At 37.2% G+C, this 14,045-nt stretch overlaps 1 protein-coding gene across 1 annotated transcript in view; it reads left to right on the top strand.

The window, feature by feature from the left end:
* PTPRD (protein tyrosine phosphatase receptor type D) overlaps positions 1 to 14,045 on the top strand; it is a 1,886,025-nt gene that overhangs the window by 654,118 nt on the left and 1,217,862 nt on the right. Inside the window, exon 5 of the mRNA XM_067553085.1 lies at positions 13,334 to 13,440. The gene's annotated coding sequence lies outside the window, so the exon portion shown is untranslated. The remainder of the gene's footprint in view (positions 1 to 13,333; positions 13,441 to 14,045) is intronic.

Genomic DNA, 14,045 nt, shown 5'->3' with positions numbered 1-14,045 from the left:
GAGGATTGCAAGAATTTCTCACAGTTCCAGGGTTCAGCCTTTCTCTCTGAAAAAGACACCCCCCTTAGATCAGTAAGTCACTTTACTGTTTTCTTTATGCAGCTGAAGAGTCAGAGAAAAATATTGCTTGTGTATCCTGCAAAAAGTAGTCTCCTTTTTGCTCAAGGTGGAAGACAATGTCACACAGAAGTTATCTGTTGAATCCAAGTGTGATGCATCTTGGATGCCATATTCATCCATTCATCATCTTCCCTTCTATTCAAAAGGAAAAGATGATTTTTATCATGATGGTTTCCCTAATATAATGGGTGTAATAGACTGCATTCAAATGCCTCATTATGTCTTCAGCTAGGAAGTGGATTGCTAGGAAGTTGTTACCCCAGTGTTCTTGCTGTTTTTTGTTGTTGTTGCTCTGCATTATCTCAATTTGAAAATGTTTTAAAAGGAACAGTCGCAGGTGGTGGGGCTTCCACCACTTTCCCTAGAAGACTGTTCTGCAACCTAATATTTTTCTTAATGTTCAGCCTTCATTGTGTTTCTTGATTTCATCCTGCTGTGTCTGATAATACTTCTGTGCACTGCTACAAACAATTCCTCTCCATTGTTAACACCCTACCAATACCTGTCAATTTTTCCTGTGCCCCGCTGCTTAGTCATTGCTTCACACTTTTAGCCATCACTCTTTTCAGTCCCCCCCAACCTCCTGATTGCTTTTATGTCTCTTTTCTCAACTTTGTCCATGCTCCATAAAACGGTGCCCTTTTACACATGTCTTTATATACATCAAGAGAGTCAGAGAAACATGTACACAGAGGGCTCGCCCTTGAATTCTCTACTTTTATCTGCCATCAGGCTACAATAGTTATCAATCTTCTGCACCATTAGTTTCATTCCTTTTTAAAGTGTAAAGTTTAATATCCTGATCGTGCCTAGGTAGAGCTGGTACCAGCAGGTACTATAAAACTCACCATTCACCACCTAGGTACCTGCACATCATGAAGGACATCTTCCTATAATTAGAATAGAAAATTACCTAGTACCTCAATCATTGCTGAATGCCAAAGGTGGAGATTTTAATGATGCCTTGTAGTTTCTCTTTTGCGAGCCACTGCCTTTCTCCATTAATTTCCATTTAACTTCTGAGTCTAGGTCTACTGCGTAGGGCTCTCTGCTCAGGGGTACACATCAGAAGCAGCCAAGAAGTTTTACTGGTTTGACTAAGAAGCCAGAGAGCAGGCACTTAACCTTTTAATTGAATAGGGAGTTCAGCTATTACTTTTGAATAATAACAGGCGAGGGAGTGGAAAACTCCTCCCTTTTACCGGGTCTTTGTGGCCTCTTCTCACATAAATATGTAGGAGAGGGGAAGGCACAGATTGCCGGGGTCCGAAGTGACTTAAGAAAGAAGAGGTACCTGAGGATTTTAACTACAGTGCTTTCTTATTTCCTTGGTATAAGGGACAAGGATGGCATGCAGGAGGAAACTACTTCTGAAAAGTATCTAGCTTGCAACCAGACATCTGGTTAAAAAATTGTGTTTTGAGACTTTACAGGTTTGCATGCACTTACTCAAGTTTAGCTATACTAGTTGTATGTGCATTTAAATTCACTTGTTTTTGCATCAAACATAAGTTTTCAGGACTCTTTTGTAGATGATCCAGTTATCACTTGCATGGTAGCTACATTATCTCTCACACACTGTATGCTTGACCTTGGAGTTTCCTTTAGCTCTGTATTTGAACCAGTAGCAGAAAACTGTACATAGCCCAACAACTCCACTAACAAATTAAGAGGCTGCAACAGAAACTATTGAAGACAGACTGCATTTTTCCTTCTTCAACTTCTTTACAATACATTAACAGAAATCTGAAACTAAATCAAGGATGGCTCTCCTTGATAGCAGGGATGATTGCAGGGTACTTCCTATGATCCAGGTATATAACCATATCATAACATTATCCGTTTACTTTCCCTCCTAAGTACAGAGCATCAGGATAAAGTCCAAAATGTGCAAGTCAGAATGTCACAAATAGTCCTAGGTAGTGTCTGTATATTGCAGATTCTTTCTATTTAAATAATCACAAAACAAATAATAACTAGAGTGTCATGACTACCCTCAGATTTTCAAGAAAGGAGCCTGCACTGTGTTGTAATAAATCAAATCTTAGAATGTACACTTGCCTCCAGGCTTAAGCACAATGTATAAATCCTATGTCTTATACAATACAAAATTCAGCCTTCTGTGCTGAACATTATGTTCTTAAAATGTTTCACTTCTGAACAAATTAAATTACAAGTAATAAAGAGATCAAAACTGATTTTTTCCTAAAGCAATTTAAATGCAATTCTGCCTGTTAAGTACAGTTCAAATCTGCTTCACTACATAAAACTAAAGAATCAAATATTCCTTAGGGCTTTAGTCTCAAACCACTGTATACTCAATAAATAAAGGATTTGCTCATTTTTTTCATCATAAATCATAATTAGCATACAATTGCCTTCTTTTCCCTATTATCAAGCTATTGCAAGACCCCCACTATGCACCTCCAGGGCTGTACAATTGAAATAAAGGCAGAGTTAGCTGGGAAAGAGACATCTAAACCTTATTATTTTACTTGTGCTTTCAGAATTGAATTTGAAAACTTTTCCAAATGTTGGCATGTAGTATAAATAACCTGGGGGCAAGAATATAATTTCCAGTATACTCTTAACTATTACTACAGCTTCATTCATCTCAGCAGATTAGCCTTTCTGTCAATGAAAGTGTTTTAATGCATTTCATTTTTCCTCTGTCTATATGGTATGTGACCACCCATATAGCCAAACAATGTGTTTGCTTTGCACCTAGTGTCTTCTCACCAACACCTTCCCCAGTTATGATTTCTTTATCAGATAAACTTCCTTAAAATCAAGCACTTACATTGGATCAAACCTTTGGACAGAAGTCTTTATGAATTATTGGTATAACTCAGATGTATTATCTTAAGAAAATAACATGTATTATCAGCATCTCTGTCTCTATATATATGTAACTAAAATTTTAAATAGTGACATCTGAAGGAGATCTGATTTTCAGAAAATGGTGAGCACCTGTACATTGAAATTCAAGCCCTTTTTAGTGTCTCAGTTTGGGCTTGCAAAATATATATGTAAGCATGCACAAACATATATATATATATATGTAAGCGCAATATACAGGTAGGTAGATTTACTTAGATAACCATTATTGTAATTAATAGCATTGTTTTCTGATTCCTTGACCTACTATGTCTTGGGAGATTATCAGATATTATATATGATAGAGAAACCCACTTCTCTGTACACTAGTGAATAAAGCTGGTTTTTAAAAAAGAGGAATGTATTTTGCATTAGTTCTCATATTGCATTAGTTCTCATAAAACTGAATTTCAGAAAATTTTAACCAGCTCATTGATGAAGAACCTTGTGTTGAGTCGGGGCACTAACTGCCAGCTAAGGGATGGGAATCCATGACAGGCAGTCAGATTTCCATTAAACTTCTACAGGATCTTACATATGTCAACCTTGAGTTCCTTGGAGATGTTTTTGAAACTGAGGCAAAGTAAGAGGAAAGAGACCATACAACAGAGAAAGACTGTAAAAAGAAGGTGAGCATATACACCGTACAATCCTATTTATGCAGTGTTCTATCAGGTGCAGTTCAAACATTTCACATGCATGACAAGCATATATGTATGCTTTGCCTTTTCTTTTAGAGGACAGGCACAAAATACACAAAAGGTTCCACTCCAAAACATTCTTCAGCTCATGGAGTTAAATGAGCGTGCACCACATCAGCTCCAGTTGGGAGCAGTGATCCTGCAGAGATTATTTTCTCTTCAGGGAGGCCTGGGTGCCTCAGAAGGCTTACAGGAGTTAGCTAAGGTTTCAGAAAGGACTGTTTGTTTATGCTGTTTTGGATTTTATACATCAAACTGATCCTTTTTTTTAGCCTCAAAACATATGCTTGTCTCATTGGCATTGTGAACAGATTGACTATAAGAATGTGGGTTGGTCCCAGTCCCAGTGCCTTTAAGAAGACACACTGAGCCTTGTGCCGTGGTTCACATGGCAGATTTATTTCCCCTTTTCTCAGGAGGTTCCTGGTTCACTCACCTCATATAAACTCCTACCAGGTACCATAAATCAAGACCAAAGTAAAAAGGTATCTTGGAATTACTTGGAATTACTACAGCTGTAGGAAACAGGAGAAGAGAGTGGTTTGCTAGTCATGCTCCGGCAACATTTTGGCCTGCTGAAACTAAAAAGTGACCCTGGACAGTGGGTAGGGATTTTCCCCGCAGTCACTAACAGGCTCAGTTATAATCCTCAGTTAAAATACTAAATTATAATCCTCAGTTAAAATACTAAGCCCCTTCTTCTCTGAGAACTCCTTGCATTTTGAAAGCTCAAACCTTTAAGTAGCAGTATCTGCAACAAGGCCTAGCTGGTCTATGTTCTGTCACTCCCCAGTCCTGGATTAATCCCTTATCTGCCTGCATGGGGTCCACACAGCGCACATCCAGGTTTTCTATAAATGATAGCTTCACATACAGCAGAAATACAAGATAATTCCAAGATACCTCCTCAATTGTGTATCTGAAGATCCCATAATATATCACAAGGTATCATAACAAAAGTAAGGTAAACCAACCCTTGCAGCTATATACTCATTACTTCTGTCCCCACATGAACACATCTCATCTGTTATATTTCTTTATGTAGAATGACTACTTTTTAAAAAAATCAAGCAATATTACACAAATGGGAATAAAATATATGCGTCGCATTGTGTGGAAATTGTACATGCTGCTATAATTTTCTTTCTTCCTTTTTCCTGTCCTATTTGTGAGGATCTGGCATATACTTGGCTGTCTCAGCAACTCTATCCTTGACAGGCTTCATTGCTTACAAACTGTGAAGTTGGCCCTGGGACTGCAGGCTAAGATTGTTAAGGGACTTCTTGGATTTGCTTTTTTCTTTCTTATCCTCATAAGCAATTATGAGCAATTTGCTCATGGTTATGAGTATAATAAAAAGATTCTGTGCAACTCCAAGAAGAAGTAAAATTACATTTTATAGTAATAGCTGTCTGAGCAGTTTCCAGGGTCTTCAGTGATTTTCCTGCCATATGCATTAAATTGTACATGTTTCCATGTTTAAAATTGGGGTGATTTATTTTGGGGATTACTGTGGACCCAATATGTAATTTACATGAGTAAATTATTCTCCAAGCACGGGATTCCAGGAGAGAGATTTTTTTTTCTCCCCTGGAAATGACAGATGAAGTATTTATTCTGAACATAGAATAAGCTTTAAAATATTCTGTATGATTTCATCTAGTCTTCCTAATGCCTATTCATTAATAGTTTTCCATAATTTCAGAGTTTTTCATGCTAAATCAATGAGTGAATGAGTGGACAACCCCATAAGAAATTGTAGCCAGAATTATATGTAACAATTAAACATCATTAGTTAGGCTAAGAGAGCAAGGTTCCAATTCTATAATTAACTTTTTGCGCATGGACCCCTGAACCCACACAGAGCTCATTGCAGGATTGGGGCCCATGTCTTTATTTTCTTGATAAACTGTAGTTCCTCAAGGTTTGAATTTTTGTAAGCAAAAGAAACAGTGCAAAACTAGACTATTTGAATATCCAAAAAACTTCCCATTTACACATGTTTTAAGTGCTGATACAAAACCAACTGAAGTGAAACGGAGTTTTCAGTGGGCTTTGGATCAGACCTGAAATCATGGGGGTGGAGAGGAGGGACAGAAAACAGACATAAACAACTGTAGAATTATAGAACATATCTTGTATTTCTTTTGAACTTACCATGGAAGTTACTAAATCATATATTGGCTGGATGTTCAAAGATAAATGTGTAACTGAAAGGGAAAAATAATTAGCTACATTTTCTGAATTCAAGTTTCAGTAGATAATACTTTGAAAAAAACAAAGTGCTCTTCTTTAGGTCTTGGGAAAGGTACCCAGAGCATTTTGTAAGCTCTTGTGTGCTCTATTTGCATTGATTCAGTTTTCCTTCTTAGGAGACTACTTAGACTGTGATCTTATAAATTTTATTGGACAGATAAAAGGTAAGGGGGCCCAAAGGTGACACTTTCCTAAACTTGCTACCAATCTTTATTATTAAACAGGGGCCAGTATACTATGTAAATCACAGCAGTTATGATTTTTTTAAAAAGCCTTGCATTTAAACTCATAAGAAAATGAGTCTCTTAAAAACATGTCTAATACATTGATTATGTTGTGGTGGTTTCCATGTATTCCCTGACAATGAAAAACTTTATACAACTATTTTATTCTATTAACCAGTATGATGGGACAGACTAGGTCCAGAGGCTCCCTGACCCAGAAAACAGCAGAGGAGAAGTCCTTTAGGCAGCCTACAGTGGCTGCAGGGGAGTAGCCAATTTGAGGGGCTGCTGGAGCAGCCAATCAGGGGCCAGAAAGGCCATATAAAAGGAAGCAGCAGAAGCAGAGCAGTCAGTTGCTGCCTGGAGCTTGAAGAGGGAGGACTGGATGCCTGGCTGGAAGAGCAGCAGAACCATATACAGATCAGTGTGAACAGGCTGATCCCAGAACATAGCCAGACCAAATGAGGGTACTCTGATGGGTCCTGCTGATCTAATTGAATATTGAGCTTAGGAAGAGCTGCTAAAAGACACCAACTGAGCGTTCTGAGATGGGCCACTGTTTAGCAGTTAAAGAAGGCAGTGCCTCCAGGAAGAAAGCCTTGGTGCTATGGCCCCATACCAGGGCCATGAGAAAGAACTAGAGACTGTATGCCCTGGAAGTGGGGGCACAGTGTGTGAGATTTGGCCAGAAGACTGAGTCACTGAAGACCCATGGAAAGAACCATCGGCCAGGGGGAGGTGCTTGCAAGAGGCAGGTGCCACCCCATTGTAAGAACTGAAAGAACAGCCAACCAGAAAGGGGGTGACTGTGGGAGATGAGTACCGCTGTGTTCAAAACTGCATGTATCAGCCACAGAGGGGGCGCTCGTGGTATATAAAGCATTACTTCACAGCACTTTAAATCAGTCTCCTGGTTTACAGAAAACAGCCAGAAAGATAGGAAAGAAAGCCAGAGAAGCCATGGTGGCGAGCATGACTCTGGGAGGAAATCAGAGACAGAGTTTCTTTGGGCACAGGATTCACTAGAAAGGCACATTTAGATTTCTGAACAAGGAAACTGCCTGCTTGTGTTCAGGGTCACAGGGTTTTATGTACATTCTTTGTTAATAAAACAGGAATTTACCAAAGAAATAGCTGATACCATCACACTTTTCTCCTCCTAACAAAAACAACAACCTACAAGATTCTGGGTATTGGCTGCCCACCTGGGCCAAAAGGGGAAGCTGAGAAAAAACATGATAATTTAAAGGGACAATGTAAACATAAAACCCAACCAATTTCAAGAACAGAGTTACAATGGCTACCTCAGATTAACCCTGACATTTTTGTTTAGTTGTTTGTTTGGTTTTTTGGTAAGGAGAAGGGATTAGTTACATTTTCTTATTCTTAAAAAATGTTTTGTTTTGTTTTTCTCTTCCTTACTGCTGTGTGAAGTGTACTTTTCATCACAAAATGGAAGGAAGAGTGTGAAAGACTTATGACTGTTACTCCATAGTTAAGAATGTATTGATTTACATTATATACCCAGTTTCACTCATCACCACTGCAAAAAAGTCTGATTGAACCTGACCTCAAATCTGATAAGGTTATATCTGGGGTAGAAATATTAAACCAAATTTGAGGTGAATTAAAAAGATTCTGAAATTAGGACTTGCTAAAATTACCAGAAATAAAAACAGTTTCAAAATTCTTTATTTTTCCCCCCACATTTTGACAAACACTTCACCAGCCGAAATCTAGCACTTTGACCATGGTTTTCAACAGTAAACTGTTACCTATCAATAGTTAATGGGCATAGGGGTAAGGAACTATGCCTGGGAAGGTCCGCTCCAGTGATCTTAGAATGGCATGTTAGGGACTGCTTGGCTCATAGCCTTCATTTAAAAAGAAAACCATCGAGCCCTTTATTTCCAAGGTTAAACAAAGTTCAAGATGTTAAACTAGATGACCTTTATAGTCCCTTCTAACCTCATGGTTCTATAATTCTACGTAAAGGGATCATTAGGGAAGCTTAGCACTGCTGAAGGAGAAAAAGTATTTTTTTCCATCCAAAGATTTACAGGAAAAGCTTGATGAGCTTCCAAAACATACAATGATGTGGCTGTTGTTCTCTGTGGTTTCTGCTCTCTTCATCACCCCAGCTACAAGCTCCTTCTTTTATCCAGCCCCCTCCTGAGGTCTGTAGGAAGGCAGCCCTGCTCCTCCAGTGTGGGAATGGACATATGGAGCCTGATCCAAAACCCTCTGAAGTCAAAGGGTCTTTTTCCATTGGATCAGGCTTCTGGAGAGCAGGAGGCAATGGGGACTGTAAAGGGGACATTCCCCACATTCCTGAAGATGTAGTTCAGGAGAGGACAACCCCAGTTACTCTCAGGAGACTCATTATTCCCCCCCCCATAAATATTCATGGTAGCATCATAGTATGGTACATGCCTTTCTGCTGGGAAATATAAATTTGTAGAAGAGTATGGTGACAAGTAATAGATATAGTCAATAGCCTGTCATAGATTAACCTGTTTTGTAATGTGAATACCTTATGCAGACAACATACAAGAAAACTCAAGATTTAATTTTATATATTTACAGATTCAGATAAATAAAATGTATGTCATGAAGTTCCCTAATTTCTTTTACCTATATTTCAATTAAAAAAAATCAGTACCCATCTTTACATTTAGAAACTTTTTTCCATTTATGGTGCTGAAAGCTTGACACACATGTAAAATGTATTTTAAAGACTTTATTGCATTTGTAATTATATACTAATTCAGATTGTCTTTGGAGTGGTTTATGACATTATTGGTACAGAACTTCAAAAGCCTAAACTAGAAAAATGCTTAAAGATTAGAGAGGCTTAATAATACATTCTCATATTTTTAACTGACTGTAAGCGGTGCTTCAAAGATATGTGATACTTTACTTTCAGCTACATATAGGAAACAAGGTTTCAAAGAAATCTAAAGGAAACACCACAATCTAAAGTTAGATAGATGTTCACAGGGTTTGAGTTATTAACTGAGTATTTAATCATTGTGTTTGTTTAGAGCCAGCTATCTTACTAACAGGCTGAAAACATGGATAAAAGTTGTAGTGTCAACCCTGTCTAAAAGTTGGAATTGCTGGTGTGAAAGTTAGTAAAGAACAGCAAAAACAACGAGAGTCCTGTAGCACTTTAAAGACTAACAAATTTCTGCAGGCATAAGAAGTTGAACATCTGTGGCTGTTTGGTGACCATCTTAGAGATGCTCAAATATCTGGACACATGTTAGATGAACAAACAATATGCTACATGAGAACAAGGTGAAGAGCATTTCATTTATTATAGGAACACTGTTAACTTAAATCATAGAGGGTCAATTTCTCAGCTCATGTAAATCAATATAGTTCTACTTAAACTGTAAACTTGTTGGGACAGGAAATAGGTTTTTATTCCATTTTTGTACAGTGCCTAGTACAAAGGGGTCCTAGGCTGTGACTGGCGCTCCAGGGCACTTGGAGAACACAAATCATTAATAATGTTGAAGTTGGTCTTGCTTTGCCAACTTATAGTAGCCAAAGATCTTGCCTATTGCTATTAAAAATCTTTTTTCTCCTTAACTGTGTTACTAGGAACACCTACTTGTACATCTTCAAAATCCTATGAAAGCCATGTTAACATTTCTTCAGAGAGAATGATCACTGTTGCATTGTTTCAGTGATGACTGAGACAGCATTTAAGATTATTTATCTGACAAGAAATAACTTAAAAATTAATCACACTATAGGTGCTGCTGAAGTCTAACATAGCTGTATTCTCTGTCCCTTTCTTTGTGTCTTGTTCGTGTCTGCGTGTGTGAGAGTGTCCATGAGAGTATTGAACCACAGAGTGTCCTGTGGAATGTGTGCAAATATTAACTTCCATGCTGAATCTTAAGCTGTTCATAACCCAACTTGTGCTACTAACTTTATGGGGATCTGGCATTTTGGGCCCTTTTTTCTGAGAAAATAAAAATGGGGTTTAGCTAACATGGCAGGAACACCTCACCATGCAAGTCAGAAGACACTCACTTGAGTAGCAGATATCCAAAAGCTTCATGCTTCTTAGCTCTTTCACTTGGGATCAGAAGTGATGTTTCCTTCTGCTCCCAGCTGACAAATGTGAAGTACAGACATAAGTATTTTTGGTCCAACAGCGTCCCTTTCAGAAAAGAGGAGAAACAAATCACTGGCTCAGTGCCAGGCAGATGTTGAGAATCTTCATGGCACTGCTGAAGGAGGAAGGAAAAGTAAATTAAGAGTGGAGGAGAGGGAATGAGGATGAATTCTAGGAGAGATGAGGAAAGAGAAGTGAAGAGAGAACATAAAGAAGAGAAGGAGGGAGTGAATGAGAGAGAACACACAAGAATCAAAGAAGGGGAAAAAGGTTCTGAGAGAATGGAGAAACTTAATTAAATCTATGAAGTGTATATATATATGCAATCTCATCAGCTGTGCCATCCAGGAGGATTGTGGAACATCTGTATACTTGTTTTGAGCTCTAAACCAGAAGCCGTGAAAGAGCACATCACATTTGTATTTCTCAGTCTTGGATCTATCTGCCAGCACATACTTTGATGCCACAATTAAGTTGAAGTCTCTTGTGCTCCTGTCTCTCTCTCTTTGGGGAATTTCAGATGCTGATTCCTGTTCTAAGCTGCAAGACTATTGAACTAAATTTTTTTTCACTTAAGGTTATTCCTGGAAATGCTGCATATCTGTAACTCCTATTGAGATCTCAAATGAGAAAGGGAAAAGGGGTTTGGAGATAGAATGGCTTCATTAAAGCCTAGTCAAGTTTAGTTTCAAGTTGATGGAAGATGCAGGTGTCCTATGCCTCTTGAATTTAGACTTTGCTTTCCATACAATCATATTAATTCACTCTGAAGAATTCAAAGAGAAGAATTTGGCCCTTTATATTCAGCCAGATACATTAGGATGGAAACATGATTTTCAGGTGTTATGAAATTACTTTGTTAGTTTTACAGGATTATGTTAAATGCCTGTCATATTTTCAGGAACCCATTGATCAGCAAGCTAGACAGGAAAAATGTCATGGAAATTTCATTCTCAGGTTCCTTCCAGAGCACTTAGTTTTTGCACATTCAGATAGCAAATTCAGCTTTAATTCTAAGAATTGTATTCAAACTCATGCTTTCTAACATACTCTGGATCTTTAATCATAAGATTCCCCCTTAAGATGAACTAAAGCTCCTCTAAGGAGGTGTGTTTACTGTTGATCTTGTGATTTTTTTTTCTTCAAAGGGTAGGTGTTATCACTAGTTTAATTAGCTATTAGTTTCTTATTTCTTTTCGTCAATAATGACCATATATGATGGAGTTGTGGCTGCATACTTAAGGTTGAATTAAGTTTTGCACTTAGAAGGGCTATATGGGGGGTTGGGGGGGGGTGCTAATATCTTCCCTAAGCTTATAATCTTGTGTGTAGAATGAATTTGATGAGAATTTACACTATGAAGGCAAAAGAAAAAGACAAATCTAATATGCGTCTAAGAAATCAGCTTAATCTAATCTGGAACCACAAACACTAACATGCCTTAATCATAATCATATGGTTATTGCATAATTTTAGTAGAGGAGAATGAAGTTTGTTTGGGTACCCTAACTCTGAATTTCCATACTTTATCATCTTTGTATTTATTTTACATTTGCATTTAACACTGAATTTCCTAGGGTTGTGATGATTGGTTTGGGGATAATCATAACATCACTGTAATGTATTTTGCCATAAATTATTGATATGTACTCTGATTCTTAACTTCACTTTAGCATGGATTTTGTCTAGAATTAAACATGTGCTTCATTCTTTAAGAAAATACTGTTAGAATGTAACATAATATCATTCTCTCGGCTAGTTCCCAGTAGCTGTAAGATCACAGCCTTGTCAGACTTGTAGTGACTCTGACCAATATTTCTTTATTGTGTCTTCGTGACTAGCTGTATACCATTAACCACTCTGCTTATCTGGCCTTATTACCACATATAATATCTTTTATTAACTATGTACCCTAGAAACACAGAACACTGATGGATAAATATCTGAATGTTTTTAAGATAGCTGTGATTTTTCTGAACGTTGGCTACATGCGCTCATAATTAGCATAGCTTACAATCTCACTATAAAGCTGTTCTTTCAAGATAGTGAGAGATGGTGCACTCTGTGTTAATAGAATTGGGAGCTAGGCTATGATAGGGTGGTGAGACGGTTTTGTTTTGTTTCTTGTTTAAACCAGAGAGGTATCTCTTAAGAAATAATATATAATGAAATTGCTATGATTTGTTACATTGTAATATATTTAGATCTACTGAAGGGGGTATACATTTTTCAAATGATTATCTTTACTGACATATTTCCTCCCTTCCCTCCAGTCCTCCTCATTTAGAGTGATGTGAAAAGCTGTGATTATCTGGTTATTTAATCAAAATAGATTTTTAAAATAGAAAAGAAATATTCTATGCATCATTTTATATTTCACCTTGTATTATACTAGTATTCATTTAGAAACATGTTGGAACCCATTGTTGTGGTATCTTAGTTTTTTCATATCAGCGAAATCCATCAATAAACTAATATTCGCTTTCAGTTTTAAAACCCATCAATAGATCAGTTCATAGTTCTATAGACCCTGTATTCTCCACTAGTTAGTAGTAAGATGAGCAATGGAAAAACAATGATCAGTAGTGTAGACGTAATGCAAATGAACTTTAAACTGAGTTTCCTGCTTCAAATGGATCACTGTTCTAAAATTATTTTATTTTCCACTGTTGGATGTTCTGGTATGCCACTGTTTAGAAATGCCTATCTTAAATGCCTATATGCTTTATTTAAATGCCTAAATCCTATATCCTTTAATTAAATTGAACTGTTATAAATATAATACTTAATTTTATTTGATGGGTTTCTTATTAAATATATTAAGTACAGATGGGCCCCATTCCCTTATACAGATGCTGTATTAAACATTAGGAGTAAGTCACAGAATCGAATAGTTTATGCTACAGCCCTCAGTGTGTCTGTTCTGATGAACCCCCAATGTGACAGGCAAAGATAACGTAATGAATGTCTTATTATGCTTGGAAGACCATGAAAAAAGTGATTGACATAATTTTTTTTTCCAGGTGGAATAAAAGGCAACTGCTTTCCTGCCCCTTGATAATCTAGTTAAGTGTTTGACTGACAGAATGTTGGTGCCAGCACTGGAAGAATTGATCAGCCTCAACTCCAGGTAGGTGAAATCTTACAAATTTGGATGTTCGTTTAAAACTTGATTTACAAAGTTTTCTGCCTTCTAACAACAAAACAAAATTAAAAATGCAGTTCATAATCCAGTGATGGAAAAAGCCTTTATCTGTGCTGTGGATTCAGAGGTTTGGCTTTAAACTGCATAAGGATATCTTTGAAACAAATAGTACTTGCACCATTATATAAACCTCTTTTCAGAAAATTAGTGACATCACCTTCTGATCGCTAAACACAAGTACTCAGCTAAGACAAGAGCCAAATTATTTTAAAAATAAAGTATGGAAACATTTAAACATAAACATGTATGGATAGTATAGCATATCTGCTGGTGATCCATGAATATGTCATAGGCATATAATAGAATCTGTTTGTAAGAAAGATAAACATAGGTATACAAAATGCCTGTTTGTGGTGTTTGTTCTAAATGGACACTCGACTTATTTTGGAGTTTAATTTCACCCTAATTTAAAAATCTTGTGACTTCCTGGGAAATGGATTCTAAAAGAAATTTTTATTATTGATGGAAGTCCACATCTTGCTGAAAAATTGGGGGAAAATCAACCAATTCTATCATTTTGAAGTGATATC

The sequence above is a fragment of the Emydura macquarii genome, unplaced genomic scaffold, assembly GCF_026122565.2.
Source record: "Emydura macquarii macquarii isolate MOO-44397 ecotype Brisbane River unplaced genomic scaffold, CSIRO-AGI_Emac_v2 contig_1451, whole genome shotgun sequence".
Lineage (NCBI taxonomy): Eukaryota > Metazoa > Chordata > Testudines > Chelidae > Emydura > Emydura macquarii.
This window is presented reverse-complemented; position numbering and strand designations above follow the sequence as displayed.